Below are 23,440 nucleotides of genomic sequence, written 5' to 3'. Positions count from 1 at the left end.
TTTTTATATATTTGATTTTCTCATGTTGCAACTTTTTCCCGGACACTTTCGCGCATCACTGCTGTTCGTCTAACTGGCAGGCAGGCAAATCTGGTGCGGCCGGCTAATCTACAAAGACTCCCAGCAGCAGCAGCGGCAGTCGCGATCGCGATGTTTTGTTTACATAATCCTAGCGGTTGATCGGCGCGAAATCATAGAGCGAACCGGTGTAATTCGCGTAACGCATGCAAGTTGCAACTGACTTGATTGTCGGCCGAGAGTTCGAGGTGGAAGAAACCGAAGAAGCCTCCACCGTTTATGCCGCGGTAAGCGCGGTTGGCGGCCACAATCGGCGGCTATTGGGCCGGCCCGGCATAGAGGCACAATTAGTTACACACACGTGTTGGTTGGTTATCAGCAGCCAGCAGCGCGCCACAAACAGTACCTACGCCTATAATTTCTAATTCTCGATGGTCGGCCGCAAATTGTGTGAGAAATTCGAAGTTTAAGTGGAAGTTTCCTTGCACATTCTGGCCGGCTGCCATTGAGGGGGTTTGAATAGGCGAAATAGCGGAGCGGTTTTGTTGTGTAAACCGCATTTTTCGGAAGTGATTTTTTGGCCGGAAATTATGTGAGTTTACCGTAAGTTAGTTTAGTACAATTTACGGTAATGTGCCTTATTTGCGAAATTATGAGTGGAAATTGATTTCTGTTGATTCAATTTATATAAGTAATCGACGCAATTGACCGAGTCGGTGGGTGCTTTGTGACTTTCCGTTAATCTGACATAAGGTTGGTTCAGGAGATTACTAAGTTAATGCCAGAACTGGGAATTGATGTTAATACCTTAACAAATAGTAACCGCTACTTTTGCAGTTCAGACGTTGAGGACGGTATTTAGGTAGTTTTTGGCTGAGATACGAGCAACCTTAGAGGAGATCGGGTAATTAATCCGAGAGGAAGTCAAGAGGGCAGGAGACACTCATGCGAATGCTGGACGTGTTGGCTTGGAAGATACCCTTACCAACCTTGAATGTCTAATCCCTTGTCAGAGAGGACTCTAAACGATAAATCCACTGTAAATTGGAGCATCGTGTCCTCATTCTACACTAAGAATAAAACGTGATTTATAGTACGAAAAAGAACGTTTGCTTTACGAAATTTTCTCTACAACGGAGTAGATTCGTAAAATCAATGCTGAATGTTTCGTACATATAAACGAGGGTGTATTTGTATGAACCATTGTTTTTATAAAAAATGCTTCTTGGATTATACGAATGTTATAAAAGCACGTGATAAAAATAACGAAATCTTTTTTTTTCTCCGAAAAAAAACTGACTTGATCAGGAATCGAAGTTGAGCCGGTTTGTCATATTACCGTAAGAACAGCCAACGACGTAAACCACAACAACTGCATATGAAGCAGATCATAATCGTACAAATATATTTTCTCTTCTATATACAATATTGGCAGCCCGATCTTGGCGATCACGATGGCAGATAATAACCATTAAATGCGTTCTAGTGCAAGATAGGCTACGAATTTGCTGCCATGCCAAATACGAACCATTTGTAATAACAACTTTTGCGATATAAAAATAAGTCAGTGAATGTTTCTAAGTGGTATGAAACCACATTTATCAGCTACGAATATTTTTTCGATAAAGCACGAAATTATGTTCTCAGTGAGCATCCACACTGCAAGTTACGAGCGGCTTACGACAGCGTCTAATCCGGTGCAGGGGGCTGAAAACCTTTTACCCCAGTTTTCTCAAAATCACTTAAAATTTTTTTTTACACGGGGAATACGTGACGTGCGAAAAAAACATTGTGTAAAAAACCGATATAATTCAAAAATCGTAAAAACAAACTGTGGAAAAAAGACTAATGTAAGGAAATGAAAAGAAACAGCTTATCTATTGATGTTTTTCACTGAAATAGACCTATTTCATATTGATTTTCAGAGTGACAAATCGATGAAAAGATTATAAATCCGCATATGGGTGCTGCCAATTTGGCATAAAATCATTTTGCAAAATCCATTTTGCATAGTCATAAGGGGCTACTTAACATAATCTCTCAAACATCATTTTAAGAATAAATAGTCACTTTCCGCAATTTTCCTGTACTCTAAGACTGTGAACCATTTCGCGAAATTTTTAACTTTTAGTTAAAATTTGACAGTTGGATGGTCATTTCTCCTCAAGTGGTTAAAATCAGTTCAGAATGCAAACCATTTCATATTTAACAGATTAATAGTTGGTTTTGCTCAATGAGAGCATATAAGGTGAGGATGAAGATATGTGTCTGTAATAGCGAATTTGTTTATTCAGTCCGAGTTAAAATTGGATGAATTTCTGATGTTCATTTGGTCCTATTTAGTTCATCTCATTTAAACCTGGGTTGTTTGAACAAATTTATTATGCAATAAGCATTCATACCAATGTAAAAAAAAATCAACGAAAAATCAGTGAAACACGTCGAAGCTCTCTTCCTCACCTGGACATATCTCATTGGCTCTCAGAATAAACCATCGAACTGTCAAAAATAACCATGCTTCAGAGCAGGGTTATTTTCGACAGAAGGTGAAAAACTATCGAACTGTCAAATTTTAATTGAAAAGTTAAAAATTTCGCGAAATGGTTCACAGCCTAACAGTTGGCAGCGAAGTTTGTTGAACAAAAACAGAAGGTCAAATTTCGAAAAGGAATGTAGCACCTAGGCTTTGCTTTGCTATGGTCGCTTTCCAAGATGATTCCGGGCGATACGGTCGTAGATTGCGAGTGTTTGCCGGTGACCCGCCGTCGAAAGGACCAGTCTTGGGGGGAGGGGGGGGGGGATTAACATCCCCCCGCAGAAATCTCCTCTGTTAAGGTTTATTCGTTTCAGATATACCTGACTACATTGAAAACATAATTTCGTCTTTTTTTAAGGTTATTCTACCGCAAATGTAATTATTACGAATGGTTCGTATTTTGTACGAGAGCACATTCGTAGCATATCTTGCATCAAAGCCCATTTGATGCACGGTAATTGCCTGGTATCGTTATCGACGAGAACGGATTGTGAAGATTGAATGTAAGAGAAAATAGACTGCAATTATGACTTTCTTGGTATGCAGCAGCCGTGGATGGTAAATGGTTGAATACCAGAACTACCACGAAGTTTCACAGCCTCTTATTCAGCAACTCCGATCTCTACCTCCTCGTGGTACCATCCGGGATACGTTCCTTAGTGGAAATCGGACGGCCAGTGGAAACTAGGGTCGAATGCGGACAGAGAAGGGGGCACTCATGCGAAGGCTGAATGTAAACTCTTCGCCTGCAAGACGGTTCTTGTAGGAGGTAAAAGTACTAAGAACCAAAGCAGAGGGTCTAAAGCCCCTAAAGGAGGATGATTTTAATAGCTGTTATCCATGTCTATTATGTTGTGTTTTTTATCGACTGGATTCAATTGTAACTGTTAATCTTCGGCAGGGCAGTCTTCGGAGAAATTTATCAACTTCAGTCTTGATAAATTTCTCCGAAGACTGCCCTGCCGAATATTAACAGTTACATGTCTATTATGTACAAAACTTGAATGGACAAACCCCTAATCCATGGTGTGACGCGACCCGTGCCGAGGGATGAATGGTGGAAGGGGTTCTATAAATTCTCTCGCCGCAACGGAGCCTGTGGAGTACCAGGGCGCCCTCCACAGTAATTTGCCCTTGCTGCATCAAGCCGGTAACTGATGTATTGGACGATTTCTTACCGTGCATGCTCTCTCTGCCGAAAACAAAGAAACGAATGAGATGGAAAGGAGAATAGGGGAGGAACAGGACTTGAACGATGCGCTAGCAGAGGTTCAGTCCTGATCCTCGTCTATCTTCAACACGCCGACTCGTTGTGAGTCGACAAACGAAGATATGGCTCCAACTCTCTACTCACGGGTCAAGATTCACTCTGCCTGTTCTCTGACTGTGTGCTGGAGGGTGGGCTGAAATCGCTCAAACAATCTAAAAATATATAACGTCGAGTATGAGGGTTACTCAAAAGTTGCTGAGTCTCAATAAGAGAGATCCCAGAATGCTTAATATATAAAATCGTATTGCCACAAATTAAACTGTGTTGTACATAAATCGTAAATCTCGGATGACGTTTGTCACAATCTCGAGTTTTGCAAGTTTCTGGGGAGTTCATGGATGTTTTAATATACAAATTTTCCTCACAGTAAAGTAGAAAACAACTCCTCCCATTGCTAAACCTGATAAAATAAAGCGGATAGCATTTAAATATTCGCCATCATTACAAACCATTTCGCCGAATACCATTTTGCGGAACACAAATTCTCGGTTGACCATAACGCGGAAAATAGAGTTTCGCAGAATATCATTTCGCGAAAAACTTTACGCGGGATGTACCATTTCACAGAAAATCTTTTCGTAGAAAGTACCATTTCGCAGGGGTGACCCAACTAAAGGAAAGTAATAGAGGTCAGTAGATCTAGGAAAATAAATAAACCTAGATAGAGGTGATCTCCACGGGGGGCTGCCACCCCGCAGTGGCCGGGGCTTCCGACGGCAGTTCGCCGGCAACACTCGCGGCCTGTGGCCGTTGCGCGTTGAATTATCTAATGTTACTATTGATATTTTTTGGTGGTCTTGTTATTGACTAATGTTATGAAAGAGTCTAAAATTTTAAAATTTCTCGAGTTCGATTAGTTTTTGAGTTACGCAAAATTTTTTGTTTTATTTGTATGAGAGTCCTTATCCCCCTACCACAGAGGTGAGGTGTCTCAAACCATCTTAAAAAAATTCCTGCCTCCAAAACCCCCCACATGCTAAATTTGGTTCCATTTGCTTGATTAGTTTTCTAGTTATGAGGATATTTGTATTTCATGTGTATAGGAGCCCCCCCCACTATATAAAATTCCCCTCCTAAAGAGGGGGTCTCAATTCACCATGGAAAAAAAATTGTCAATAAAAACACCCACATGCTAAATTTGGTTCCATTTGCTTGATTAGTTCTGGAGTTATGAGGAAACTTGTATTTCATTTGTATAGGAGCCCCCCCCCCCCTCCTAAAAAGGTAAAGGGTCCCAATTCATCATAGAAAGAATTCATGCTTCCAAAAACACTTACATGCCAAATTTGGTTCCATTTGATTAATTAGTTCTCGAGTTATGAGGAAATTTGTATTTCATTTGTATAGGAGCCCCCCTACTAAAGTGGCGAGGGGTCCTAATTCACCATAGAAAAAATTTTTGCCTCCAAAAACCTTCACCTGCCAAATTTGGTTCCATTTGCTTGATTAGTTCTCGAGTTATGAGGAAATTTGTATTTCATTAGTATTTGTATGTCATAATTCCCCTACTAAAGAGGGGAGGGGTCTCAATTCACCCTAGAAAAAATTCTTGTCTCCAAAAACACCCACATGTCAAATTTTGTTCCATTTGCTTGATTCGTTCTCGAGTTATGCAGAAATTTGTGTTTCATTTGTATGGGCCCCCCCTCTTAGTGGGGGGAGGGTTTTCTAACCATCAAAAGAACCTTCTCTGGCTTCCCTTCCCTTTTCACGCCGATCGGTTCAATAGTTTTCGATTCTATAAGGAAAATACGGGTAGACAGAAATCCATTTTGATAGGTATAGATTTGTATGGGAGCTCCCCCCCCCCTCTTAGTGGGGTGAGGGATCTAGAACCATCATAAGAACTTTCCCTTGCACCAAAAATCCTTACATGCACATTTTCACTCCGAGCGGTTCAGTAGTTTTCGATTCTATAAGGGACATATGGGCAGACAGAAACCCATTTTTATAGGTATAGATTTGTATGGGAGCCCCCCACTCTTAGTGAGGAGAGGGGTATCTAACCATCATAAGAACCTTCCCTGGCCCCAAAAACCCCTACATGCAAATTTGCACGCCGATCGGTTCAGTAGTTTTCGATTCTATAAGGAACATACGGACAGAAATCCATTTTTATAGGTATAAATATAATGTCGAGGATGAGAGTTACTCAAAAGTCGCTGAGTCTCAATAAGAGAGATCTCAGCAAGCTTACCGGTCTTGCGACAGGACATTGTCCGAGTAAATATCATCTTCGGAATCTCGGTTTCGTACAAGATGATATTTAACCTCGGAACACTTGCTCTGCAATCGTGGAGCACAAATAGTACGCAGACTGTAGTATCTCGAAAAGGGGAGATCTGGTTGGCGTCGCCGATCAGGGTACTAGGTTTATAAACCTAGTCATCCCTGATTGGCACATGTCTCGCTCCAGCTACTAGCCTGTCATTTCCTCAATAAGTGATAGATAAGCTTGAAGCGTATAGGAAAATAATAAAACGGGGCATACCACAATAATTCAAAATACTGGACGCAGTGGTAAGAGTACCCAACAGAAGAGGGAAAAAGGCCGTAAACCGACGATGGGGAAGGAGGCACTCGTGCGAAGGCTGAGTGTAGAAACAAGAAATAGCCTTGACAGTTTTGAGCGTCTGTTCCTGTACCAGGGGCGGCTCGGGATGGCTTGATGATTCCTCTAGCAAGTGAGCGGTTGTTCTCCAGGTTAGAAGCGGGTCACGACAACGTTTGATCTGAAGTTGGCGGCTAAGTTAAGAAACGTGATGTCTTGGCACTAGCTAGATAACAATCCCATCACGATACTCAGCAGCGTGGCCCTAACAAGGCAGCCTACCTAAGCTCACCTTACTACGAACGCTTAAGCAAATATAGATCGGAATATTCGACATCAACCTAAGCGACGAAACAATAACAACGAATGTAAACTAGGAAATTGGAACTTCGGATCACTGAATTTTGCAGATGGCGACCAGCTTGAACTCCGCTAACTCGGCATTGTGCCTCTGTCGCAAAGGAGAGAAGATTTCGAAGATCCGCGGCGGAAACACCAAGTTTTCCCAGAACGGTGGCACTACCAAAGATCTATGAACGTGCTTTGTAGTGATGGGCAGAAGGCAGGATCGCATGATAGATTGGAAGCTGATCAACTCGAGAGCAGCTGTTCGCCATGGGCCATCAAGATCTTCATCGGGGAGGGTCCAAGTCGGTAGGGAAGAAATGTATAGACCGGTGATCGGACCCCATAACCTACACACCGACACGAAATATAACGGCCAGCGGTGTATAAACTTCGCAGCCTATTGAGGCCTGGTGATCCGAAGTACCTTTTCATCACACAAAGATATTCAAAAAGCCATCTGGAGTTTATTTGACCAACAAGCGTTGAAGAGGAAAAAATTGATTTGGAAAAATTATCTGAGCATTGCCACTAGGGAGAACTTGTCCAAATACCGACGAGCAAGGAACCATTTAACCACGATTTTCAAAAGTAAAAGAAGGTGGGAAGAAATCGTGAATAATTAGAATAACTATTTCAAGATGAACCAATCTCGTAAGGGCTACGCATCGAAACCTGACGTGTATAGGGACGAGGGAGGAAATCTAACCACAAACGAGCGCGAGCTAGTCGAAAGGTGGAAGCAGTTCTTTGATGAACGCCGCGCTGGCGAAGTTGTAGAAGGAGATGGAATGAAATTTAACCTATTTGTATCCATGTAAGATAGTTATGTCCCAGCACTTGATCTCCAGGAATTAAAACGAGAAATTGGGGTTGCTGAAGACTAACAAAGTCGCCGGTATGGATTGCCTGCCGGTAGAACTTCATAAACATGACCGGGAAACGCTGGGAAAGATTCCAAAGTGGGTTATCGTCAAGATTTAAGAGGAGGAGAAGTTACTACTGGAAGATTGGGTGGATGGTTTTGTCCTATTTATGATAAGGGTGATTGACTCGACTGATGTCTAACTATTCACCTACGAGGTACGCTCCCAGATCCTGTTACGCCGGTTGCTACCGGTAGCTCAAGGCTCTGTAGAGAACTATTAGGCAGGCTGCATGGGAGCTAGCGCAACTTCGGATCAAGTTTTTACCATCCGACAGATCATGCAGAAATGTTGGGAGTACAACATGCCCACGCATCACATGTTTGTTGATTTCAAAGCAGCATGCGATACAATCGATCGAGATCAGCTATGCCATGGCAAATAATGACACAACCACGCTTTTGCGGACAAACTGACGCGACTGATCAAAGCTACATTGGATGGAGTAATGGGTTTCGTGCGCATCTCGGGGACACTCTTGAGTCGCTTCGAGATGCGGCGAGGGTTGAGACTCTGATCTGTGGACGGTAATCCGACGAGCGCGCATCAAAACAAAGGGCACGATTTTCACTAAAGATAGCCAACTCTTAAGCTTCGAAGATAACCTTGATATCATAGCCAGCAACTTTGCGATGGCGGTGAAAGTAGAGTCTGGATTGGGATAAAAATAAATGCGTAAGAGCGTCCACCAAACGGCGGTGGCCATATGCTGGAAATCATAGTTATAAAAAAGTTAGCAACATCGATTCTAGAATTTAATGTTTCCATTAACAACAAAGCAGTCACCTTCCAGAATGGGGGCTTTCATAACGTAGAAATTTGCGTTGCAAAACACAAATCAAGTATCAAAACAAGTATCAAAAATAGCAAGGCATAGCGTTACGTAGTCCTACAGGAGCAAATGCCTTACTATCATTGTTACGGGAGGTCCTCTTTTGCGCTTCTATACACCCTCTTTCTGTGATCTAACATAAACAACATTTCCAATGATTAGATCACTCTAACAAGCTGTGATTGAAAACATGACCCGAGTATCAATATACCACACCTCCCACAATGTATGCATATAAATAATAGCTTTACGTAGTAATACTATAATAAGACGACTGTACTACCGGTGCAAGCTATGATTGTTAATCATTCATTAGGTTATGGACAAAATCTATTGAATTAGACAGCTTTTAATTATCCGGAAAACTTTTATAGGTCTCACAAGAACTACACATACATCATTAAATTATAGTGTTTTCTTCTTTGTGACAGACATTCAACTAACAGTTGACAAACAGCACATATTTTGCACCAGTATATTGACAAGCAGCTGCAATAATTAACCAGCAACCGATTAGAAAATCCAGATATGCTAATTCTAATGACTGTCAAGCGATAGTGCAGCAAAGCTACGCTCACAAAAAATGGGTACTTCGACTCGGGGCTCTGTTCGTGTCGCTCCAACTGCTCCAATTGCTGAAAAGTTTGCCCATTAAAAAGGAACAACCGCAACCAAGCTAGAAGCGGGCAGTAATTTAGATAAGCGATTGTCGCACGTATGCTTGCCGGCTAAAATGGCACATGCACTGGATAAGCAAAAGTAAGTAACAATAACACTAGCCAGTAGTGTTCCGTCCAAACGAACACCGCCGCGTGTCACCCCCCTCTCGCTCTCTTTCTGACAGGCAGGCATACACAGGAATTAGTTATACAAGCTGTGTTGTTCCAGCCAGCCGGCATCCGGCAATTCGCCCATCACTTAGTGCGTTGTTCGTCAATCGACCGACACACTGTTTAGGAAAAACTTTTGTCAAGATCCAACCTGGGGCGGCGATCGATGCATGAGAAGTATCGTTAATTATTTTACACCTCCAGCATTGTTTCGACTTTTACGTTTTAAGGTCGCACTACGATGACGACGGGTACGTTTGTTGTCCCCCTCGTACCTCATCCTTTCCACTGCAGGAAAAGCAGCAATGAGGAGTAACAAGAGTCTCGTCGAGTGCACACAATTGCCAATATTCATAGTAAATAATCTTTTACGTGTACAAAAAAACATCATAATCGGCTCGGGGCATTCGTTCTGTAATGTTGCGCGAATGAAGAAGAAGAAAAACCTTCAAACCAATAACAACAACGGCAAGTACATCGTTTTCACCGTTCTGTTACGTGTACCTACGCCCTACAAGTTGATGTTTAGCCTAAAGTCTGCTAATGTTTGACGAAGCTTACCGATGCTTGAGACCTAGTAGGTTAACTAACGTACCAACACCATGAGGTTTGCAAACAACGTTGAGTAAGAGCAACATTTGACTTAAAAATGCGTAAACCGTTTAACTTAACCTCTGCGATTGAGTGAAACTTTCAACGTGTTTTCAGTGAAGAAAATCATTCCATTACGACTCGAGAAAATTTTGAGAAAGGTTGTACATCTTTCCAGAATTTTGGGTCACCCAACAAATCGTCAAACCACAAAATAGATTATTAGGTATCCGTTTTAAAACAAACCGGTTAGCAGAATAATCGTATATTTTACTTATCAAATATTTGATAGATTGGATTATGCCAGATTGCACTCAAGCCAAGCATCAGCAACGTAGTTGCATGTCATAGAGTTACACAGCATTAGAGGACAATTTGGGCGTTTTGGTCAAACATTCCGGCTATCTCCGTAAATCTAAATTATCACTGCAAAAAATCGTTGTTTCGTCGAAACTCTAGAAAACTAGGGTTGGTACCTCCGATTCACTCTCAATCAGATATAGATGCGAGACGATGCACGCGGGCTACGTCTAGTTTAATAAGAGCCTTGTATGTAACCAAAGCCAGGCCCCTGACAGGACGCCACATTGTCATGATAAGAATCGCAGCTCGCAGCCGACACGCTTTGTACAAAGCTGAAACTGACACATGTGCCACCTAAACTACAGCTGGTGCAAACATTTCATGAACACTTTGTTATTCGGGGCAAGATTTGTTGTGTGCCCGAAAAAGAAGAGGTTAAATATTGATGTATCAAATTCATGATACAACAAGGTCCAGATGTCAGTAGCCTGGTTGAAACCCCAATGCCTCAGTCTATAGAGTGTGCGTCAGTCGGTGTTTATACGAAAGCGCTCTCTGTTGACTATTTTGTATGTAAAGTTTATCTGCGCGATCTACAACTGCATGCTATAAAGGGTGTTCACGGTAAAATTGCAACACACAAAATTAATGCGCAGTTTTTATCCGATTGTCATCAAACTTTCAGGGCATCAAAAGAAATAATTAAACTTAGTTTTAGCGTTTTTATTTTAATCAATTTCACCTCCGTATCCGGATGCCGGTACTTTGGCCATAACTCCATCCATGAGATCTTGAACAACCTCAAAATCGACATGGTTTGCATATTTACCCATACTTTCTTCATTTCTTCAACTGCGTCGACTACTTCAGGATGTTTCCGAAAATTCTGCTTCATAATAGCCTGGTCTGGTATTACTCGATTGGGCGCAGCACCGGTGTATTGGAGACACGAAATCGACATTATTTGCTTTATGCTACTCCAGCACGGCCTTTACACAATGGCATGAAGTCAAATCCTACCAGAAGATCGTAGGACAGTTGTGAGTCCTCAGAAGAAGAAGAAATCGCTTTTGGAGACACTCTTTCAAACACACTTGTCTATGTTTATGGTACTCCGCTTTTCACATGAATAAATTGCTTGCCAAATCAAGAATTTCTTGGCTAAAGTCAAAGTTTCAAAGTCAAAGTCAAAGGTCAAAGTTTGACCCCAAGTAACAATTTGGGTTTTATTACATTCTTATGGTGGCATTCAAGACCATAATTAGTCATGAAACTCACATTGTTGCTTGGGACATTTTCTGTTTTCGAAGGTTCTCTGGAACATCGAACTTATCCTTTGCAGTAGGTAGAATTTGGATTCCCAACTTTTTACCGATGGCACGAAGTAACAGATTCTGATTTTCGATGTATTTGTGCAGAACTTTTTCGCAAACGAGCTGTTCTTTCGATGGCATTTTTCATATCTTTGCGTACCTGATAAAAAGACTCATAGAGCATAAACAATCCACTTTTAATTTTGTCCAAGCAAATTTTCAGTTGATTTTACCCAACGGTTCAAAAGTTAGAGCAATTTGAGTGTGTTGCAATGTTACCGTGGACTCCCTTCATATTCACATTTCAACATAATTTTAAGTCAGAATGATCTTTAACGTAAGCGTTCTCTCTAAGCGTACGAAAGCTTATAGCAGGGAACGTGTGCTCTGCTGACAGAGATTGCTAATTTGTGATTGTGTTAGCGGTCTGTTTGCCCCCAATTTGAAAAACTCTACAACAGCACAGTTGGAACCCCGCCAACAGCAACATCAAGTCGCGTGTGCTCAAGGGGGTTTCAGTAAGTGCGTAGTAATCAGAAATTAGTTTTGTAATCATTTACATCTTTAGTCGAAATTACGGGAAATGTTATGATTCCTTTTCTGTATAGACATCACTGTGTCCAGTATTTTAATCTATTGTGACATGTTCCAGGTGTAGCTTCTATACCCCGCACATCACACATTTGTATTGCAGTATCGCCAGTAGGTGTCAGTGTTTTCATCCCTTTTTTCCTTGCACCAATCTTGCACTCTAGAACTAGAAAGTGCGGAGTTTAGCTTTAACTTGCCCACGAACAAGAGGCTTCATTACGCTCCTCGAGCCAGTGGCACTGTTAATAATTTTCCCTGGGAAGAGGCTAAATTGTTGGTAAATGCGGCATTCAGGAAGGAGGTGGAGTGTGCCCTGAGAATAAACCCACGCTGAAGTCACTTAACCCGTGGCCTGATTCTACCAAGATTCGAAGCCGTGATCACTTGCTTGTCAACGCAGACTCGTCAAACTTGCGGTTGCATAGTCCTCACATTCAAAGTAATTACTTTAAGTATTTTTCTATTTTCAAATTTTAGTTCAGTTGTTTATCTAATCTGATTTAAATTTCAATTGTCTGCATTGATTGTCTACAATTTCCTTTCAGATATCATTCCGTTACAACCAATATTTTTCAAGTTATATATTTTTTTAAATTTCTTGTGTAAAAAACCATACTCCCTTGTTCAAAATTAGTCTTGAGTCGTAATGAGAAAAAAATTGACAAAAAGTTGACAGAAGTTTTTAGAGCTTCTTAGTAGAATACGAGGCCTGAAATCAAATAAAAGAAAACTTTTCCAATTTTTCTACTATTTTTATTCATTCGCGACAGATACGTCTTTCACCTACGACTTGCAGGCTTCATCAGTGTCTGTTTTCGAAAACAAAACAAAAATAGTAGAATTTCATTTGGAAAAGTTTTCTTTTATTTAGTTTCAGATTTTCTTGTAGTTGTTGTTGTTGAAAGTGTTGATGTTAAAAGTTTCATTCAAATCGGAGGGGGTAATTTTTTGGCACATTTCACCTGGAAATGCTCAACGATTGCTGAAGTACTGGTCGCTGTATGTCATATTAAAATGTGATTGCCTATTTAAGCCTAGCTCACCGTTCTACAAAGCCGTCCTAAACTGACATGCCCAGCAGGGAAGAAAGCACCAAAGGGATTGCAAGTGTCGGTCTCGATTGCGTGACTAGTTGCAGTCTTTTATTTTTTATAGGATCGTAAGCGAACGATACACAGTGCACTCACCATATACAACATAGAGCCGCGTCAAACCTAGCGACAACGATAATCAACACAAGAGAAGTGTATGCACCCGCCAGGACCCCCCAGTCCCGGCGTTCGGTGGTGCAGCTCTCCTAGAACACGGCAGATGTGTGATGGAAGAAAACTTAGAGAAGGACCACGTTGTGTTATTGAACGACGACGACGGCCCGTGAACCATCAGAGGCTGCATTAGAGGCAATAGCTGTTTAATGAAAAGTGTGACCTACTCGTACTCCTTTTTTTTGCTTGTGGTTTTGCATAACCGCTGCAGGGGACGGATTGTGAATGGCTGCAACGTTGATGCCTTGGGTGATTTGTAAAAGCAACGTCTGATAGCCTGTTTGTTCGATCTACAACATATAAAATTAAGGTTTCTTGTGTCGAATGAACGAAATAGAACCTTCATTACATAGACTTTTTCGACTACATAATATAAATTTTATAAATTTAGGTTCCATGGTAAGATAAAATGTGACAACGCTAGTTAGATGGAATGGCTTTGCGATTTGCGAAATAAAAGCCGAAAAAATATTCTAATATAGTATTCAATCTATATTGTACAAGATCAGTAACATTTTACTGCCTAATTCTAACAAAAAATGCATTGTCACGTTTGGCAAGCCTTGACACTATGGAGCAAAAAAGTACGCAACCTGCCATCACAGACCAGAACACAAACGACCCCATTTTGCCACCTAGCAAAAGTCCAATCTTCTTGGACACATAGACACAATCAGCATACCCCCGTGGGCTCGAGGCTTGGGCCCCGGGGAGAAAGGGGACCTACGACACAAGGCGACGTGTATCTGCTGGATAATTCTTCGAGAAACGAATTCTCGCTCCAACTCGACCAACGAATGCAAACTCGTTTGACACCACCTCCGCGCGTGCACACATACACACACTTCATACGTTCGTTCGTTCGCACACACCCGTCACCACCCCCACGGGGCCACAACCGGTCATCGGACGGCTTTGAATTTCTCTTTACTGCGCGCACTGTGCGCCCTAACTCACCAGCTGGACGGAAGACCTCACAAAGTGGAGTTCAAACAGGGTGTTTGCGAAACAAACATAACGGTAGTGTTTAAATGATATCCCGTCGCCGCAGAATATTGGTATAACCCAAAGCGAGTTTTTGTTCCCGATTTTGCGCGGATTACCGTCGATGGAACGATTCTTGATCTAATGGTAAACCATCCCAATTCTAACCGACATTCATCCGACCAGTGAACATCGCACAATCAATGACTGAGTCAGAGTTTAAGTTTCCAATTGCTACTTGTACAATATTAAGCATCTGAAAATGACTTACTTCACCAACTTTTTTTATGGATCGTCGTTCGGCTCAGAGTTATGTGCAGCATTAACTCATATAACTCAGAGATATTCCAATATAAAAAACTTTTTTGTTGTTTTTTTTTGTTTTTAATCACTTGCACAGTTCTGCATATAACACATACGTATAATTAGTCGTCACTTTTATTACGTTTCACCAGTTTCATCGATCACTGATTTCCTAGTTTCAGTTAAACTTCACTTTACAACTGGGGAAATTTGATGCACGACTTAGAAAGACACTCGAACCAGAGAGAGCCAGGCGCGATTTTGGTCGTGTTGTCTTTCGGGCAAATTAAACTTTTTTTTCTATACCGCACCATCGAAACTATGAAATAGCGCTATTAAATTGCATTGATTACGACGGAACTGAGCAGTCAGCTTGTCATTGCCAGCACTTTCCTGTGCCAGCAGAGACCTGAACAGACCTTAGAATACCCTGAAAAAACTCAAACGTCTAATTTGTGAGGAGGCGAGCGACACAAAACGAGTACGTGTGCTTATCGTCGGGGACTCAACTGTTGAACTGAACTGAGGCGCTGGCTGGCCTGGCCAGGTTGGACCTGTGTGGATCAAAACATGATGATCAAGCAGGCAAGCCAGCCAGCCAGCAAAGCAAAGTTGGCAAAACACACTCACACCATAGTTGATTGCGACCCAACGACGAGACTAGAAGACACGATCGAATGTGAATTGTGTAGGTACTAATACAGACAACCCCAGCCAGCAGCAGCAGCAGCGGCGGGTTGGAAAAGTTGCTTGTCAAGCTTTTATGCTACTGGTGGTGCTGGTTGGTGCGGTGCGCTGGCGGTAGGTACTAGGAGGTTGCTGCTACGGCTACCATCATCGTCGTCGGCCAAAACATATGCATTGATCTTGCCCAAACGACGAGCAGGTATATGACGGTTCTTCCAGTACCAGTTTGTGGTTTGTAGCAGTGTGAAGTTACTGCTTTAGCCTGTGTGTGCTTTCGAGAATGGGGTGGTACTTCAGAGTTGAGATGATACTCGACGTGAATGTGAATAAATAAGATAATCGTGCTAAGGCAATCTGAAGCTTTATCACATGATATATTTTGACTCGAAGTTTTCAACGAGTATCATACGGCGGCAGACAATACGATTATTCAAAATACTTACTCGATATCGTTTGTTGTGCAATAAAAACGTGACTTACCTGAAAAATACATAAATAAGCAATTATTAATAAAATTGTTTCAGATTTTTTATTGATTTTTTAAAATAACGTTTAAATTAGTTTCCCTAGGCATTTATTATACCGTTTTACAAAGCAATCGCCCAATCAAACAAAAGTTAATATGTTCAGTGCCGATATATGTAATATATCTCAAAATTATTGTAATTATTTCGATACCAATCTTGAAAAAGACACAATAGACAAAGTATCGAAACGTCGGCAAAACATCAAATCAAGAGCAACATATCAAAAGGTCCACTATGCAAATGAGAGATTATCTTCATGACTCTTCTCTTACACTTATCACGACGACACCAATGCATTTTAACGCAATTTTTCTAAGCGAATAGCTAGCAGATGCTTTGCTTGACATGTTGTCCGAGAAATCTTGGATAATTATCTCTGAAGACTGCTTTCTCGAATAGCATAGCAAGACAACAACTTGCTTTTGGCGCTAGTGTATAAGGATGATTTAATGTCCACTAACGCCAGAAGCTAGCTGCTGTCACTCTAACTCTAGCTATCTTCAATAATTCATCGTAAGGTTGACATATTAGGCCGTATGAATAAAACAGTTTATTTGCTTTTCCCGTGTAAATCTTATGGGAGCGTTTGCTCTAATTCTTTTATTCATACGACCTATTGTTAGAAGGAAGGTGTATATATTGTTAGAATGATCAATCAATAGAAAATTATCCTTAATTAAGATCAGAATCAATATTTTTTGAAACGATGGTTCTAAAATTGATGAAGGGATTGGTAAGGGAAAGTAATGAAGAATGATTTTTTGGAAATGGAGGGGAAAGAGTGGAAAGGAAAGAAGGGGGGGAGGGGTAATAGGTAGCTACGCTTAACAAGTTGTCGTTGCGACTCCTACCTTTTGTCCAATACTGGAAGGTGCATGGGTCGAACCAAGCTATAATCTGAGATTATAACCGGATTCGTACCCACAACACCCGCCAGGGCACGTGGGTCGCTGGTACCCGTGTACCTATGAACCACAGAGGCGCTGGACAAAAGGAGACTTTTGAGGGGGTTTTGAACCCCCTTATTAATGTAGCGACATGGGTTGGGCTATTTTTAGACACAAATTGTGCCTCTTCCTCCACCTACTGTAGAAATTACCGACCGAGAAGTTTAATCTAACTTTGTGTTTACTGGCGGGACGAGTTACTGGCGGGGTGATTACCGTTCCTTCATCAATTGTAGAACCATCGTTTCAAAAAATATTAATATATGCCTGACTGCATTTCAAGGTCATGACTAAAATCACGAGGTTTGGTCTAAGATCAAAATCGCTCTAAACCCCTTCAAATGGCCAGAAAAGCCAAAATCTAAAATGATACCTAATTAAGGTCAGACTCAGAATCGCACTAAACTCTTTCAAAAGGTCAGAGCAAGTCAAAGTAGAAAATGATCCCAAATTAAGGCCAGAATCGCTATAAACCCCTTCAAAAGGCCAGCAAAATCAATCGGTTGCATATTGAGAATTTATAAGTAGTCGAAGAATGGAAAGAATACTGAAAAAATGGCCAAACCGAATTGAAAAGTAAAGTCCCTCTCGAAAAAAAGTCATTCATCTCAGTGTTTCCAAATGTTGCTGAAGTAGATTAAATCTTTTGAAGCTATAAGAAGACGTTTTTATGATAAGTCTGAAGATAGGGCACGGGGGGTATTTTCAGCCCATTAAGCGATGGCTTCTATTTTTTCGGCCTATGGCCTAGTTCTAGTGGAGGAACAGGTGGTTTTGACGTTCTTTGAATAAAAAATAGTAGATTACTTACAGTCTTGAGAAAATAGCCATAACATATTAAAATTGTATGTCGGCAAAGTACTTTTATTGGCGAAAGAAAAGGCAAATAGGCTGAATTTAGAAACCTGCTGAAAATACCCTCCCGCACCCTATATGGAATATATATCGTTTTATTTCGAACAACCGTCAAATAAAAGGGATTTGACTTTACTTTTCTCGATCGCTTTTCCTCTTCAATGAGAAGTCAGTTGAGACTAAATACGTAAACATTCCTGTTCTACTACCATCACAGTCACGGCTGCGTTAAGGCTAAATAAATAAATAAGTAACGGGTGGCAACTAACATTTTGGAATTTTTTTCTCAAGCTGTCAATAAAAAAGATAAAGATACATGAAGAAGATCTGATTTACCGAAAGTAAAGAAACATTATCCATTGTTGAAAAAATTAGTGTACATTTGAAAACTGTCCGTAATCGGCTGTTCGGCGTAGCTTTCGTTTGACGTCGAAACAGAAGCGTTGTACGGCCGTCATGTCAACTTTGCGAATGCATCTCTTGATTCTACCAATCAACTGTTTGCAATTCGTGGCTCTTCAGTTATTTTTGTACACGAAGGAACTCAAAATCTCGATGAAATATCGCGTAACTTTTCAAAAGGACCTAAGTAATAATGAGAGATTTTCTTTGTGTCTCTTCTCTTTCGCTTGCCACGGCGATGCAAATGCACTTCAAGACAACAGCTTTGCATTAATCGGTTGCTAACGTTACCATTTAACTAATAGTTAAGAAAATTTTCGAAACAATGCATTTATGTCACCGTAATAATCGAAAGAGAGGCATATCAAAGAGATTCTCTCAATGTTACTCAGGTCCTTTTGAAAAGTTTCGCGAGAAATCATCGATTAGACGCACTGAGACAGATTTTTCGGGCCGTGGTTTTTGGGTAAAAATGGGATCGAATTGGTATTCAAAAACGATTGTGTTTTTTTTTTGCGTAATGCGATGATGCTCTATCCGGCCAAAACACGTATTGTCCATCTGCATGTTTTTGTAGAAACGGGATCAAAATTTTCTTCAAACATTCGTCTGGTGCATCTTAATTGATAGTCAAACCAGAGGGCTTGTTGTTGAAGAAATTAGAAAATGAACGATGCCTTCCGCGTCCATAATTTTGGCTGATCTTCCACTATCTTGCTTACGAATAGTTGTTGGGCATCTTAGGATATGGTAAATAGTCGAAGCCGCAACATATTTGCTTTTTAAATGTACCGTATACTTTTTGGCGAGATTTCTGTTGCAGTTCGTAGAAGTGTACAACGCGCTTCCGAAATGCTTCTTGTTCTGACACCATTTTTAGCAAAACTGGCCAAGCATAAACAAAACAAAAAATATTAACAAAAGGAACATGCATACTCTCATTTCTCTCTTAGCTCGTTTGTTGGGCCGCGAAAAAGTTCCAAAATTTTAGTTGCCACCCGTTAGTAAACAATAAACAATGCTAATACTACTATTTCACTTTTTTTATAATAAAAAACCTGCCGAAAACAGTGAGACAAACAAACGTGGGTAACACTGAGACAGTGCTCTCGTCATGTATCTTTTTCAGGTATACGACTACTGTCGTAGCCGTGCTTGACTCCTCGCGAATGAACGAAATGACTTCCAAGCTGTGTTGCGACATAAGCAAATATGTCTTGACCTGAACGAACAGGAACGGTGCCGCAAGCGAGAAGCCGTCGGAAAAAGTGTGTTTTGTTCAGGCACTTGCGGATAACAATTGAACTCTTCATTTTTATTCCTAAAACAACGGGTTTGGTCCGCAAGTCCGTCGGCAGCAAGTGCTCAACCAGTGAGGGGCTGCATATGTGTTTTGCTTGGGCACTGGCGGATAACAGTGTGGAGAAAACCGTATTGTCCCCCTCCTAAAAAGGGATAGGGGTCCTAATTCATCATGGAAAAAATTCATGCCTCCAAAAACACCCACATGCCAAATATGGTTCCATTTGATTAATTAATTCTCGAGTTATGAGGAAATTTGTATTTCATTTGCATGGGAGCTCTCCTCCTAAAAAGGTAAAAAGCAAAGCCATGGGTTTATACCGTCTTTAGACATTACCCTTCTTTATCGACAGACTTCCTAAAAAGGTAAGGGGTCCTAATTCATCATAAAAAAATTCATGCCTCCAAAAACACCCACATGTCAAATATGGTTCCATTTGATTAATTAGTTTTCGAGTTATGAGGAAATTTGTATTTCATTTGTATTTTTTTCCATGTGTGGACTCATTACTGCGACCAGTATAGTTGATCTATTGTGATATCGCCCGAGTGTTTGCTGTATGACCTGCACTGCATTTCTTTTTGCTATAATCGCTATTGAGTGAGCGATATGCTTATTAAATTTATGCGTGCTTATGTGTATTGGGGTTTACCTTTTCTTCAAAGCTTGATCTACTTTACCCACTTATTCCTCACTGCCAGTATTATCCCATATTATAGCCGTCCCTGGCGAAGACTCATTCGTACCTCTGACCAGTACACTTAACTATAGGAGAGACATTTGCACTGTCAGGAGGCTTCAGTGGGTAAATATATAGAATTCAGCATGAAAGAAGGGTATATGGAGGGGCCTGAGAATAAACCCATGCTAAAGTCACTTGACATCGAATGGCTTGATTCTACTAAGATTCGAACCCAAGACCACTCGCTTGTCAAAGCAGACTCGATAACCTTGCGGCTACGGAGCCTCCCATTTCATTTGTATAGGAGCCCCCCTCCTAAAGTGGGGAGGGGTCTCAATTCACCATATAAAAAATTCTTGTCTCTAAAAATACCCACATGTAAAATTTTGCTTCATTTGCTTGATTAGTTCTCGAGTTATGCAGAAATTTATGTTTCATTTGTATGGGAGCCCCCTCTTTTAGTGGGGGGAGGGGTCTCTAACCATCATAAGAACCTTCCCTGGCCCCAAAAACCCCTACATGCAAAGTTTTACGCCGATCGGTTCAGTAGTTTTCGATTCTAAAAGGAACAGACGGACAGACAGACAGAAATCATTTTTTATAGGTATAGATAGAATCTTCTCATTCACTGCTGCTGCTACTGCCGCTCGTCTCGCTCGAAACATGTAGAATGGATGACGATGAAAAAAAGGTGTGGCTTATTTTGCAGTGGAGGTTCGATGTCTTGTTGCTGTTATTGTTGTTGGTAATTCACACTCGAGCGTAAACTACTACGTCTTATCGACCTAGACCAATTTGAAGTCTTCGCTTGGGAAGTACCTTAGAAAGCGTGATGCTCAAATAATGCTCAAATCTGCGGAGAACGGTAGAAGAACGTACTCAAACAAAGTTTGACGTTCATAGTATCTCAGAAGAGACGAGGCGTGAAGGGGAAAAAGCGGAAAATTAGGTAAAGGAGGGTTATCAAAGTAGCGCTTTTTAAGTTTGTATAACGTTTCTTTTTACCCAAGCTGCGAGGTCCGCGAATCGAACCAAGCTATGATGTGAGCCAATTATAACCGGATTCGAACCACACTTTTCCCCCATGTCCATTGGATTGCACATATTAGTGAAACTTTGAACCACAGCGGACTGGATAAAAAGGAAACACCACAACTCCCTTATTAGGCGTGCGACGCTTACCATGGAATCTGCTTCTACGATCACCGTCGACAGCATCTTGTCGTCTGATATTCCGTGAGCTGGACAGACTGTTGAGCGCTGTTTTGACACTCCGCACAACGCGCTCCCAAATCCCTCCGAAGTGTGGAGCTGAAGACGGCTTGAAAACCCATTCAGTATTCATATTGATGAACGTTTCGGACTTCGTTGCATATCTTCGATTTCTGTTGCATCTTAGCAAGCGTTCCCACTTTTAAAACCTGCCCAGATAACACAAAATCGTAATAGAAAGTTTACATTAAATCGTTTTCATGTCAATTTCACATTGGAATTGTATAATGATTAGAGTATGTCAATATACAATTCATGACTGTGAATTATAAAGCAGGATAGACAATTGCAATATTTGATTATATCTTAATCATATATTAAGAAGTATTTAGTTGCGTGTTATAAAAACTGCGCAAAATAGAATTACAAATAGTTGTCAAAACTTTCGCACGTATATCGCCTCCACTCTGGTACATATATGTTCTTATATGGCGTGAAATATAACTTTTTCGTTCAGATATGATTTCGTATACCTCAGTTGCAATCGAGATATACAAACCAAATGGTTTACTGGGTGCTAAATAAAGCAATTGATATCTTTCTGGAAATATTTCGGTGTACCATAAGAGGTATAATTCGTCAACACATTTTTCTCCTCCAGTGATACTTTCAGCCACTGTTCTTCTAGAACAGCGGTTCCCAACCTTTTTTCGGTTCGCGTACCCCCTGACGGATTTCCCTATACTACTCTGCACCGAACTAAAGTTTTGGCGAACCCCTGGGGGTTCGCGTACCCCCATTTGGGAACCGCTGTTCTAGAAGATGGAGGAACTCCGGAACCACGAGCCACCATCTGCAGCGTTTTCCGTCGACGGTATATGTGTAGTTTCAATATTCCTCCCAATCTAAGGATAACAAACTGCTGATATCTCCAATATATCTCCGATATATTTAATCCAGATTAGCACAGATCAGTCCACAAAAATCTCCGTTTTATAGTCAGGGAGTGACATTCAGAAATGGTGTTCGCTGGTATCGTTCCCATGAGCGCACCTTGTAGCTCCAGTCATGGAACTGACAGGACTTTCAACGAAGCGACTTTCGCCTTGGCTTAAAGAGTACTAAAGAGTAGCTTCTACCGCTTCTAGTAACGCTAATGTCCTGATTAAGGGGCAACCGAAAGCAACTCGAAAATGTCCGAAAAAATGGCTACCGTTTGATACATGTCTTATTTTGCGCCTTAAAAATGCGTCTATTAACCGGGCACGCTATCGCCACGTCAGTGCTTCCAGTGCTGTTATAATTTCCTAAAACTTGTCATTCCATTTATCGATTCGCTATATAACAAACGCTCAGCAAAAAATAATTGCTAATTGAAAATAAATTTAACTGATCATATCTTTCATCACGTGTTCAGAAAGTCGACCAGTGTATAACCTGGAATTAGTCAAGAGATATTTAGTTGCGCACATATTTCGTTGCACTAGCGATTTCCGAACAAAACCAGCAACACGATATTAAAGTTTCGCCACATCAATGAGCTTTTAAAGAACTTTCAGCTTTCACTACATCGACAAGCTTAGTAAGTAAACAAACGAAAAGCTGTTCAAGAATCAAAAACCGACCTCCAATGCTAACGGAATAATTTACCATGCTATTGATGATCCTATGCATTATTCGGTTGCTGCTGCAAATTTTGAATGAATCAGCATGCCTTAATAAAGAAAACAAACCATGTTTCGGGAGGTTCGTAGTCGGTAGTTTGCTGTGGATTAGTTTTGTTTATGTTTACAAGCTCCACTACTTGACATATATTACGAACTAATGCAATATTCAAATAAACGTTTAGGTTTTTAACGAATACATGAGATGTACAGTACAGTGTTTAACGCACTAACATCTTTCGGTTTCCCCTTAACGTCATTATAAAGACCTGTTGAAAGAAAAAAACGTTCCCTTAAACACACACTTCTAGAATCCGTTTAATATATTGACTGGAGCATCATACTCTGGCAACTTCCAATACTTATTTCGTTGACGCACTTAAACTTTTCGTAAAAATAATTAGTCACGAATCGCAATGCATCATAAACTTCTTGGGAGTACCACAAGGAAGTAATATGAAACCATTAGTAGCTTTAGTCTAGTGACCTCTTGATTCTGAGAG

The 23,440-nt window shown here is 40.9% G+C and overlaps 1 protein-coding gene across 6 annotated transcripts in view; it reads right to left on the bottom strand.

Annotated features, from left to right (window-relative positions):
• LOC128743226 (tyrosine-protein kinase Btk29A) overlaps nucleotides 1-23,440 on the bottom strand; it is a 206,135-nt gene that overhangs the window by 115,046 nt on the left and 67,649 nt on the right. The window contains exon 1 of one of the 6 annotated variants that reach the window (XM_053839766.1): nucleotides 14,627-15,264. The exons of the other annotated variants lie outside the window; for them this stretch is intronic. The gene's annotated coding sequence lies outside the window, so the exon portion shown is untranslated. Of the gene's footprint in view, nucleotides 1-14,626; nucleotides 15,265-23,440 lie in introns of those variants that run through there. 6 annotated transcript variants of the gene reach the window in all.

This window comes from Sabethes cyaneus, chromosome 3 (genome assembly GCF_943734655.1).
Source record: "Sabethes cyaneus chromosome 3, idSabCyanKW18_F2, whole genome shotgun sequence".
Taxonomy (NCBI): domain Eukaryota; kingdom Metazoa; phylum Arthropoda; class Insecta; order Diptera; family Culicidae; genus Sabethes; species Sabethes cyaneus.
Note: the sequence above shows the minus strand (reverse complement) of the source record. Positions and strands in the feature narration are given on the sequence as shown.